Source organism: Barbus barbus, assembly GCF_936440315.1.
Source record: "Barbus barbus genome assembly, chromosome: 6".
NCBI classification, from domain to species: Eukaryota; Metazoa; Chordata; class Actinopteri; order Cypriniformes; family Cyprinidae; genus Barbus; species Barbus barbus.
This window is the reverse complement of record NC_136734.1, coordinates 7,651,704-7,664,817: the sequence shown is the minus strand read 5'-3', so window position 1 is coordinate 7,664,817 and position 13,114 is coordinate 7,651,704.

The following is a 13,114-nucleotide window of genomic DNA, read 5'->3' as shown; positions in this document are numbered from 1 at the left end:
AACCATAGCACTGATTTGCGTCTCTGAGCAACATGCTGTGTTTCGTTCCTGAATGAATCAATCGACCGTTTAAATGCGGTTCAATCGCAATGAGGCCCTGTACCAAATGGCACCCTAAACCCTCACGGTATTCCTCTGAGTCTGCATTTTCGTGACGTAATGCCGCATTGACTGTTGGGTAGAAGTCTGCCGCGGAGCTCGCCCCAGTGTGGGCTCGGCAGAAGTGCGGATCAAGGGCGCATAACGGCCGCAAAGGGGGCGCTCGAGAGAACCCCTTTGATCGCTAAAATGAGGAATGGGACACCCTACGGTTTCGTGGAGTTAACGGACACGCGCACGCGGGGGCCATTGTAAGTCCGTAAGACCGCAAGTGCACATGAAGTGTTCCATTTGGGACAGGGCCTGAGTCACTTATTAACAGTGACTGGTGGTGACCTACTGGTGGTTTTAATTTCACATTTAAAGTACCTTTTCATTTTTAAAATAATTGTAAATATCAGTATTCAACGTTTTAGGTTTAAAATATCAAAACATTGCATGTGTAACTGCAGGTTAAATGCATTCATGTTCTGCAGTAAACAGTGTAAAAAAACAAACTAACTAAAAATACCCAAAAAAGTTAAAAATCAATTTAAACTTATTGGAAGAGATTCATTTCTAACAGTGCTGTGAACTGACCACACAGAATATGAAGAATATCAAAAAATGTATGCGTGTATAATGTCCACGGTAGTCCTTAATATACCAGAACAATAACACACTCAGCAAAATATTGTCTAATTTTCATTATAAATAAAATCCCAGAAAATATTTAGATATCATTTTTGTCGATATCGTACAAACCTATCTCTCAGTTACCTAAACTTACTATTTATTGAATACTATTTAGCTATTTTTCTCACTTTATGATGAACATAGGAAATGTATGCACAAAATGAATACTTTTCTGCTATAACTATTTCTTTGTTCCCATTAGTGTAACCCACCACTACAAATTTCACTGTGAGTATTTAACAGTAGTTTAATTGGATATATGTTTATTCCATTTTAGTGTCAAATACTATTAGCTCTTAGATGTCATTTGTGAGGAGTTGCTTTATTGAGAGCTGCCATGAGACATGGCTCGGTGTAATGCAGGCTGTTAATTCTAATGTAGACTTAGCATTGACATTATTTATTTATTTACAGAGTACAGAGCCATTGGAGAACCACACAACTGTAATGAAAATGGGAATTCTTGAAATAGTAAGCAGCAGCAGTTGCACTCCAAGGGCCCTGTCAGGTGTGCTGAATGTCTCCGTTGTCCTGGAAGATGAGGTGGTGCTTGACAACTTAGGAGACTTTGTAAATGCATTTATTGTACTTTTTTTGGATTATTGTATGCACTCATCCTGGAGAACAACAAGGATTTAAAGGGATAGTTTAACCAAAAATGAAAATTATGTCAGTAATTACCTACCCTCATGTCATTCCAAACCTGTAAGACCTTTGTTCATCTTCAGAAAACAAATTAAGATATTTTTGATGAAATCCGATGATAAAATGTTTGATGAAACAACGGTCTTATTGATGTGGAACGACATGAGGGTAATTAATGACAGAATTTTAACCTCAAAGTACGTTTTATGATTTTTTTTGGCAAACATTTGACGTGTAAGATGCAGTTCCATGAGCTCAAAGTACCTCTTGTGAGAATGGTATAGTTAATGTGAAATTACTCTAAGCACTGGGTGAAGTAACCTCCCCATTACTTAAATTTGATGGTGTTTTTGACGTTTAATATGAATGAATGATGCATTTGAATGAATGATGCATTTATATAGCGCTTTATTGTGTATTGCTGTACACCCAAAGCACTTTACAATCATGTGGGGGGGGTCTCTCCTCAACCACCACCAGTGTGCAGCATCCACTTGGATGATGCGACGGCAGCCACAGTACAACGGCGCCAGTGCGCTCACCACACACCAGCTACAGGTGGAGAGGAGAGAGAGTCATAGAGCCAATCAAGTGGATGGGGATTATTAGGAGGCCATGATTGACAAGGGCCAGTAGAGGGAATTTGGCCAGGACACCGGGGTTACACCCCTACTCTTTACAAGAAGTGCCATGGGATTTTTAATGACCACAGAGGGTCAGGACCTCGGTTTAACGTCTCATCCGAAAGACGATATATGTGAATATGTGAATGTATTTGATGTTTAATGTTTAAATAGTTCAATAATGTTTAAACAGTAACCTTTTTTTGAGAATGGTATTATTCAGTGACATATTAACCTAAACACTGGTTGAAGTAACTTCAGATCAATTATTACTATTCTATATGAAATTATTATTATTTTATGGTGTTTTCAACATTTTTGCATGTTTGTGAATGTATTATTGTATAAGGTGCAATGCATCAGCTTTGTGTATCTTATGAGGATTAAAATGCATGATATTGTATGGTATGCTGTGTAGAAAATGTCAATGTATTTATTATTTTAAGGTATTTTCACAATGTTGTATATTTCATTAAAAGTATTAAAATGTGGCAGTGTTTAGTGTATCATTGAATAATTGTTTCCTTTTATTTTGGGACAAGAGGAAATAAACAATTCAGTAAGGTTGCTTTAGCACTATACATTTGCCAATATAAATTTTGAAATTAGGTAAAACAAAACATGTATGCTACTACCATTTCAAATATTTAATTGGGCCAATGACTTGGTTTGGTAGACTTCTTTTTTCCCAATTGGCTCAACATATTATTTCTCATTGAGCCAATGTTAACAGACTGTTGGCACAATTGATAAAATTCAGTTGGGCCAATTCAAAAATTTAGATGTAATCAGTCACTGGAAAATTTTGAGTTGGGGTTTTCTGAAATGTTTTACAGTGTAATATGTGGGTGTATTTTGATGTGAGAGGACAACAGGGGATGAACGTTTTCTCTGGAGAATGTGTTTGATTGGGGTTGTTTCTTACAAACACACAGCTTTTTTCTCATTCAGACTCTCATTCTGATGGCACTCATTCACTGCAGAAGATCCACTGCTAATACTAAATTTCTCCAAATCTACATCTTGGATGGCCTGACAAACAATACATGGTTGCTAAGTAACCTAAATGTTGTGTAGAAAACTATAGTGCCGTCTGAATAGCTAAAGAGATCTTGCTCCTCTATAAAACTAATTACTAGGAGTGAGTTGTGTGGATTACTTTTTTTAAAATGTAATTACAGAATGGTAATAACAAAATTACAATTTTGGGGTGAACTAAAGTTTGCTGAGTTTAAAGTGAATTCTTAAGTAGGACTTTAAATGTGTCTTTATATGTAATTTCATAATTACTGTCTTATAATTGCCAAATGTTCAGACAAGCATTTGTGGTAAACTACACTATAGGTTATGCGTTATTATTAAGGTGTCCTTGAGTAATTATACAATTAAGTACTGACTAGTATTAACTAACAATATGAACTTACTTTATGGTTAGGATTGAAGTTTGGTTCAGTAAGTTGCAGGTAATTACGTATAATTAACTACTATTACATGTAACGTAACAAGGTGTCATGGGTGCTATGCTATAAAAACGCACAACGAAGGAAATTTTCAAATAGTTGTCTTTTAATAATAATTCTCAGAAGAAACAAATGAAATCCAGGAGCATGGGGTAGCATAACACATAATGCAAACCGATAGCGGACAAAGGAATCAGGGGAAAACACAGGAATTATAAACAGTGAACGTAATCAGGAAGAACAGAAACAGGTGGAGTAATTGATCAAAAACCATGGCAACTAATAAGGGAACACATAAACGAGAACAGGGCAACTAAACCAATTCGCCCCCTCCCGGAACGGCGCATTCTTGCGCCGAAAAACATAGTCCAACAGAGGAGGGAGGGTGGGGGTTCAGGAGGCAAGCGTGGAGCAAGGAGAGACAATGGGAAAGGGGCAGAAACAAAAACAGTCCAAAAAATATGTCCAAGGGGGAGCAGAGGGTGGGAGGAACCAGGGAGGAGCCCGGAGCAGGAGGAGCCAGAGGCCAACCAGGATGGCGGCCCACGGTGGAGTCGACGGCGGGAGGAGACATGGTGGAGATAGAACCGTCGACATCAGGGGGACGACTAACGGAGATGACGCCGGTGGAGTAGGAGCCCAGGTTGGAGAAGAACAGCCGCAGAGTCTGGGTGACACCAAGGATCCGGAGGGCCTAGGTGGAGACAGCGACTCAGACGAATGAGGCAGAGGCGGGGATCCGGTATGACGAGGCGGAGCCGGAGTGACATAGGATGAAGGTGGAGCCAGAGGGCGGGAGGAGCCCGATGGAGTCAGAGGGACAGAGGGAAGAAGCGGAGCTGGAAGAGTGGAGTCCCATGGAGTTGGCAGGGGGATGACTGACCAAGGTGGAGCCGGAGGGACGAGGGAGCCCAGTGGAGCTGGTGGAATGATGGGCCACAGTAGAGACGAGGGAGCCATGAGCCAAGGTGGAGCCGATGGGTCGGATGGCCGAGGTGGAGTCCGGGTCTCGAAGGCGGAGACTGGGGATCCTCCAACCCTGAGGTAGCTGGTAACAGGAAGTCCTGAAGCACAACCGACCCACCGGTGTGCTGATGGTGAGCTGAGGGGCCTTCCTGAGGCAGCCGAGACAGGGCTGACTTATAAACAGTAAACGTAATCAGGAAGAACAGTAACAGGTGGAGTAATTGATCAAAAATCATGGCAACTAATAAGGGAACACATAAATGAGAACAGTGCAACTAAACCAAAACAGACCATGACACAAGGACACTGTAAAAAAATAATATAAAAATATAATATATACAGTACATTAGATTTTTTGCAGCCAATGATGATATTTGAAATCACCAAAACAAACATGCCCCTACCGCAAAAATGTCTTGACCCTATTTTGATAGCTCCGCCCCACACATACATGCGCAACTCAGGCAACCATTAGTTCTGTGAAACAAAGCAAAACCAATATTACTCACCTATTGAGAAGAAACAAAGCAACCTCGGCGTCTGATCACAGGCCTTCCCGCTCCTTCAGTTCTCTCCAGTGCTGGAAAGCTGATCCGATATTTATAAGGGTCCTGCTTCTTGACTTATTGTAACATCGTGTCTATATAACTCACTATAATCACTAATAATGCTGTGTACATTGGATCACGACAGTAAACTGCTGCCGCGTTCTATTTATGATGTGTTGACACAAATTTCAAATGATTTTGGCAGTGATGAAAAAAAAATGATTTTTAAGAATTCACTTTAATTCACGCAGATTTAAATTACCACCATCAATGCAGTCCACATATTGTAACACTGTCCTCTGCTGACCATCTTTATTCGCCTTTATTTTATACTGCCTTTATATAGTTCTAAGATGCTGTTAGTGTGCTGCACACTCATGTTGGGCATGTGTGCATCAGTCTATCGTGAGCCCATGAAAGGAAAGCTAATTATTTGATGAGTAAGACTGCGGTCTCACAGCAACACGGCCACACAGAATAGGAGTTATGCAACCTGAAGAGTGACGCAGAGGTGGAACAGGTAGAGGAGGAGAAGAGCTGTATTTTATGTTGATGTTTTTTGCTGTGCCTTTAAATAACACCTGATTTGCAAGTTAAGTTACACTGGAGATTATCACTGCATCTGATGGGACTGGGAAAAAATACCTTAGAAGTGCAATTTACTAGTGTGAATGCTTGAATGAATAAAAACTTTAAACAAATCTAATTAAAATTGCATTAATTAATAATAATAATAAGTAAATATACGAGAAAGGAAGGAAGGAAGAAATGAAAGAAAGAAAGAAAGAAAGAAAATAAAATGTTTGTATGAAATGTGTCATAGATAAACAAGAATAAAGAAACAAACAAATTCTGCACACCTTTTCATAAAAAAAAAAAGTTGCTTAAAAAAGTAATACATTAACTGGTTATATTAAAAATTTTAAATTAAAAACTTAATTAAAATTAAATAATCACTGAATCAATAGACTATATCTTTAAAATGTTATATCTTTAAAATGAAGCAATTTTAGGTTATCCCATTTTACAGTTTAAAAAAAGTTATAATTAAACAAATAGTCATGAAAACTAACAAAAATGGAACAAACCACAAACTACCAACTTAAATACTATAGTGTTGGATAATCCAAAATATAAGAGGGTAACAATTTATACACAGGTGTTTTTTGCCCTGTATATTTAATTTCACACTGCATTGTGTTGCGTTTTACAGTTAATGAAAATGTCTGTAAAATTAATGGATAATATGCTGGTAATGAGTAGTACTTTTTTTCACAGATTTATTTCTTACAGTGTAGTTGTCATGGATTCACCAAGCTCCACCAGCACTCCTCCACAGTGAGCACATTCCCCTGAGTACTGATCACCGTCACCTGTCAGCAATCTATGAATCACCAGCCCTGTTTAAACTTAAATAGGGCTGGTAATGAGGCACTATGGCTGTGTCCAAATTCAGGGTCTGCATCCTTCGGAGTACTCATTTGAAGGATGTTACGTCACAGCGCCGCGACGAAGGCTGTCCAAATTCGTAGAATCCTTCAAATGCGGCCCACAAATACGTCCTCCTTTTCCCCGAATTGGAAGGATGGGTGTGGTGTATCCTTTCCCGTCCTACCTATCCCATAATTCTTTTCGGCAGAGCGTAATGGCGGACGAAGCGAGCGGTAGCGGAGTGGGAGAGGAGTTTCTCTGACAAAACAAGCTAAAGTTTATGCTTTGGCTCAATGAATTTGTAGGAGAAATTAGTAGAATACTTAAAAACAAATAAAAATATGCTATAATGGCTTACCTGGATGTGACTGTCTTGTAGTCTGATATAAAAAACTCTCCGACAACGAGCAAAGAAAGTATTTAATTTATTTAATTGCTTTATTTCTTCCAAAATAATTCAAATGAGGAGAATAACTCTTTGTTTGTCCATTTTCCCGCTTCTTGCTTGGCGCTGTCACGGTTGCTAGGCGACAGGATATGAGCAACGGGTAAGGGAGGGAACTGAAAGAAGGGTATGCTGTCCAAATTCACAAACACCGACTTCCGGGTTTTGCGGACGTCGGAGGATCCCTCCTCCTTCAACCGGGTAGGAAGGATCCTAAGGAGGATGCAGACCCTGAATTTGGACACAGCCAATGTTTGCCCCGTTCACTAGCTCACCGTCTGGTCTAAGACCTGTGATTATCGCAGCCAACTTACTTTGGATACCTACCTTGTGTTCGTCTGTCCATATGACCTAATGGTCATGCCCTAATGGTTAGAGAGTCGGACTCGTAACCCAAAGGTTGCGGGTTCGAGTCTCAGGTCCAGCAGGAATTGTAGGTGGGTGTAGTGAATGTACAGCATTCTCTCCACCCTCAATACCATTACTGAGGTGCCCTTGAGCAAGGCACAGAACCCCCAACTGCTCCTCGGGCACCCCAGCAAAAATGGCTGCCCACTGCTCCGTGTGTGTGTTCACTGCTGTGTGTGTGTGCACTTAGGATGGGATGAATGCAGAGTACTAATTCCTTGAATGGGTTATCATACTTGGCCACGTCACGCCGCTTTCACTTTTCTTCTTTCTTTTTTTATCTCCAAAGCTCCGGTCTCCTTCTCCAGTCCCCACCAGCGATATATCCCTATAAGACAAGTTATTCACTGATTACCTCACAGCGACTGTTGGAATATTGGTGTGTGTGTGTGTGTGTGTGAGAGACAGAAAAACTCACCTCTGTAAGGACCTTTCATAGCTGTTGTCATTGCCATTTACTCACCATTGTGCACTATTGTCACAATAAAACCATCACTGTTGTTCTCACCAAACTATCTGAGTTTGTGTTACTTGACAGTATACTATAGTACAGTATTACAACACATTAATACAGTAATGACACTAAATTATGCATACATGCAACTAATCAACCAAATCCTTAACCTATAGTCAGTACATGCTGTTAAATAATCATATATTTAACTGTTAAATTGCACTGCAACAAGGACACCTTATAACAGAGGGACACACTTTATAATATGTGACTTTTAACCAATTGTAGCAGTATATATATATATATATATACAGTCTGGTCCATAAATATTGGGACATCGACACAATTCTAACATTTTTGGCTCTATACACCACCACAATGGATTTCAAATTAAACGAACAAGATGTGCTTTAACTGCAGACTTTCAGCTTTAATTTGAGGGTATTTACATCCAAATCAGGTGAACGGTGTAGGAATTACAACAGTTTGCATATGTGCCTCCCACTTGTTAAGGGACCAAAAGTAATGGGACAGAATAATAATCATAAATCAAACTTTCACTTTTTAATACTTGGTTGCAAATCCTTTGCAGTCAATTACAGCCTGAAGTCAGGAACGCATAGACATCACCAGACGCTGGGTTTCATCCCTGGTGATGCTCTGCCAGGCCTCTACTGCAACCGTCTTCAGTTCCTGCTTGTTCTTGGGGCATTTTCCCTTCAGTTTTGTCTTCAGCAAGTGAAATGCATGCTCAATCGGATTCAGGTCAGGTGATTGACTTGGCCATTGCATAACAGTCCACTTCTTTCCCTTCAAAAACTCTTTGGTTGCTTTTGCAGTATGCTTTGGGTCATTGTCCATCTGCACTGTGAAGCGCCGTCCAGTGAGTTCTGAAGCATTTGGCTGAATATGAGCAGATAATATTGCCCGAAACACTTCAGAATTCATCCTGCTGCTTTTGTCAGCAGTCACATCATCAATAAATACAAGAGAACCAGTTCCACTGGCAGCCATACATGCCCACGCCATGACACTACCACCACCATGCTCTGTACAAGTTGATCTTGGTCTCATCTGTCCATAGGATGTTGTTCCAGAACTGTGAAGGCTTTTTTAGATGTCGTTTGGCAAACTCTAATCTGGCCTTCCTGTTTTTGAGGCTCACCAATGGTTTACATCTTGTGCTGAACCCTCTGTATTCACTCTGGTGAAGTCTTCTCTTGATTATTGACTTTGACACACATACACCTACCTCCTGGAGAGTGTTCTTGATCTGGCCAACTGTTGTGAAGGGTGTTTTCTTCACCAGGGAAAGAATTCTTCGGTCATCCACCACAGTTGTTCTCCGTGGTCTTCCGGGTCTTTTGGTGTTGCTGAGCTCACCGGTGCGTTCCTTCTTTTTAAGAATGTTCCAAACAGTTGTTTTGGCCACGCCTAATGTTTTTGCTATCTCTCTGATGGGTTTGTTTTGTTTTTTCAGCCTAATGATGGCTTGCTTCACTGATAGTGACAGCTCTTTGGATCTCATCTTGACAGTTGACAGCAACAGATTCCAAATGCAAATAGCACACTTGAAATGAACTCTGGACCTTTTATCTGCTTATTGTAATTGGGATAATGAGGGAATAACACACACCTGGCCATGGAACAGCTGAGAAGCCAATTGCCCCATTACTTTTGGTCCCTTAACAAGTGGGAGGCACATATGCAAACTGTTGTAATTCCTACACCGTTCACCTGATTTGGATGTATATACCCTTAAATTAAAGCTGACAGTCTGCAATTAAAGCACATCTTGTTCGTTTCATTTGAAATCCATTGTGGTGGTGTATAGAGCCAAAAATGTTAGAATTGTGTCGATGTCCCAATATTTATGGACCTGACTGTATATATCTTAACCTTACCCTTAACCCACCAAATTACCAAAACTTACCTAACCGTATCCCTCCTTAATAGCAGTAAAAGTGTTTTGCAGTTTAACATGAACACAATAAATACCTCCAACAATTCATTATTTTAGAGTAAGGACACTTAATATAAAGTGGGACCAAATTTAATGTGCATGATGAATGTCACAAAAATGCTTGATCATAATTCCTCAAATCATGTGTGGCATGTCTCTGGATATTATACAGCTTCATACAGCTGCTTTGATTTCTTTCTAAAGCCACGGCATGTTGTGAGGGGTGAGTTCCTTTGCACGTTGCACTAATGGGATTCCAATTATAGGTACATCATTTGGAATATGTCAACGTTCAAGTTCCATTTCCCTTCCAACCCTCGCAGGATCCAATCCCTGACGGATGTCTTTAATTCAATCTCACCTGATGAGGCTTGTTTTTTAATCAGACAAATCCCAGCTCTTTCTTTATAGGGCTTCTTCGACCTAGAAACGAAACATTACTGAAGTACGGTTACGTAACGTTTACTTGAGAGAAATCGGAAATAGCTATTAGGTTAAAGCAGCGTAACTGCATTATTCATGCTAGGCTGGAACCTGTATTGCATGATTCAGAACACAGGGCAGGTTTTTATGTAATTTAGATTATGTTGTCTAAATTATTGTATTTATGACACACTATATGTGAACTCGGTGTACGATTTATTATGTCATAACTGCTGATATTGTCTTGGGAATCTCTTGAATTCATTTACTAAAAATATGATGATGTGAAACCGATGAAAACTCTGTAAAAAAATATATATTTCTGCGGTGTTCAGGAATGGCACTCCTGTGGTTTGATATGTAAAAGAAAGAGTAGGCAGCATGAGTCACTAGAGCAGAGCTAGAATAGATTTATTGGTGTCATTCGTAAGTTCTTTCATACATTCTTCAAAATAAAGGTAAGGAAAGGGACTTTTCTCAGGGATGCAAGCGAACAACCATTTGATCCCCCCCCCCCCCAAAAGAAACTTTCAGTGAACAGTTTATAAAATAACTATTTTTAAAACCTTTTTCCACTATTAAGAACAATAATGAGAAATAAATCATCTTTATTTTTAAGAGTGTAGTCTATTCATTATGGTTATTCCATTTTTAGAAACACTTCACAACTATTTAACACTGCCAATGGTTTACTGGCATGTTAAAAACTAATAGTAGCATGTAATGCATTTTTTATAATATAACACAAGTATTGTAAATGAAACCTCTGATGAAAAGTTAAATTAAGTAACTATTTTACCCTAATGCGTTTCTCCCTTGTGATCAACCTCATTAAATGAGAACACCTTAATGGTTTTCTAGTAGATCTATTCCAGAAGGGGTATATATAACTACCACTGTGTGTGGGGGGGGGGGGGGGGGGGGGGGGGCGTACTCCAGATTCTGTGAAGAAAAAAAAAAAAAACAGCAACTTGAAAACCTACAGGACGTTTGCCCTTCTGAGTTTTGACTGTATATCACATGAAGAGAAGGCTTTCACTGTCCTCCAGTGGTCTGTGTTCATTACTGCAGGCAGAGGGTTACTGCAGAGGGTAGTGCAATATTTTATTTATTACACTACCCCTATATTACATGTATTGTTAATATGTTTTAAATAGATTAATCATGATTAATCGCATCCAAAATAAAAGACTGTGTTTACATAATGTATGTGTGTACTGTGTATATTTATTATGTATATATAAATACACACAAATGCATTTATATATTTAAGAAAATAAGTTATGTTTATATTTTAAATAAAATTATATATAATATAAATATGTACACATGTAAATATTTTATGTACTGTATGTGTGTGTATTTATGTATGTGACCCTGAACCACAAAAGCAGTCATACGTTGTTGGGGTATATTTGTAGCAATAGCCAAAAATACACTCTATGGGACAAAATTATTGATTTTTCTTTTATGCCAAAAATCATTAGGACATTAAGTAAAGATCATGTTCCATGAAGATATTTTGTAAATTTTCTACTGAAGCTTAATTTTTGATTAGTAATATGCATGGCTAAGAATTTCATTTGGAAAACTTTAAAGGTGATTTTCTCAGTATTTAGATTTTTTTTAACCCTCAGATTCCAGATTTTCAAATAGTAGTATCCCAAATATTGTCCTATCATAACAAAACATACATAAATGGAAAGCTTATTTATCCAGCTTTCCCTTATGACTGGCTTTGTGGTCCAGGGTCACATATACATAATAAAAATACACAGTACACACACATATATTATGTAAACAAACACTTTTATTTTGGATGTGATTAATACTTTCACAGCACTAGTTTTAAATGTAATTTCTCCATTGTTGTAGCCTACTAACGTCCTATTTAAGTGAGTCAAAAACACTCTAAATTTAAGCTAATTTGCCTTTCCAAATGATGAAGTACTAACTGTTGGAGGGTCACTACTGAAGTGAAAGTGAAGTGACATACAGCCAAGTATGGTGACCCATACTCGGAATTCGTGCTCTGCATTTAACCCATCCAACGTGCACACACACAGTGAACACACTGTGAACACACACCCAGAGCACTGGGCAGCCATTTATGTTGCAGCGCCCGGGGAGCAGTTGGGGGTTCGGTGCCTTGTTCAAGGTCACCTCAGTCGTGGTATTGAGGGTGGAGAGAGCGCTGGACATTCACTCCCCCCACCTACAATCCCTGCCGGCCTGAGACTCGAACCAGCAACCTTTGGATTACGAGTCTGACTCTCTAACCATTAGGCCACGACTTCCCCATACTGAATCCTAGCTCTGCATGCAAATTGAAGGGGGTCTAAGAAACACTGAGTTCTTTGCATCATTTCTTTTTTGTCAACTTTTTAAAGCATGTAATAACTAAAGATGTAAGTGCCACAGATCTAAAGTCATCTAATATCTGGACTTTTTTGGTGTACCAAAACTAACATATCCTCACAAAAGGTGACATATCATGCTTATTATTTTTGTTACTTCATCTATGTCCAAACCAGAGTCCATAAAAACAGTCCAGTCTGTACATTCCAAACACTTGCAAATGTAGCTTCTTTATCAAACTTTCACTTTAATTAACCGACTTTACACTGATCATAGAGGCACACAATTAGATCAGTTAACTTTAAAACTGCTTTAAGTAAATCTTACAAATGTTGATATTCAAATGAAATAAAATTAAGAGTGTACGCATTTATCAATTGTTGTTGAGATGTGATTTTGTGCCATCTATGATTAAGAGAAAAATGTAAGGTGGCGAGTCATCATACCCAATTTTAATAATGTAGAACATACTGTATCTGTGTTTGTCCATGTGTGTATTAGGAGCAAATGTTTGATGTAGGGAACTATAATGTTGGTGACTCAATTGTAGCCAGTCTTATTAGACATCACTGAATTAAACTGACAACAAACACAATTAATGTACATAAATAAAAAA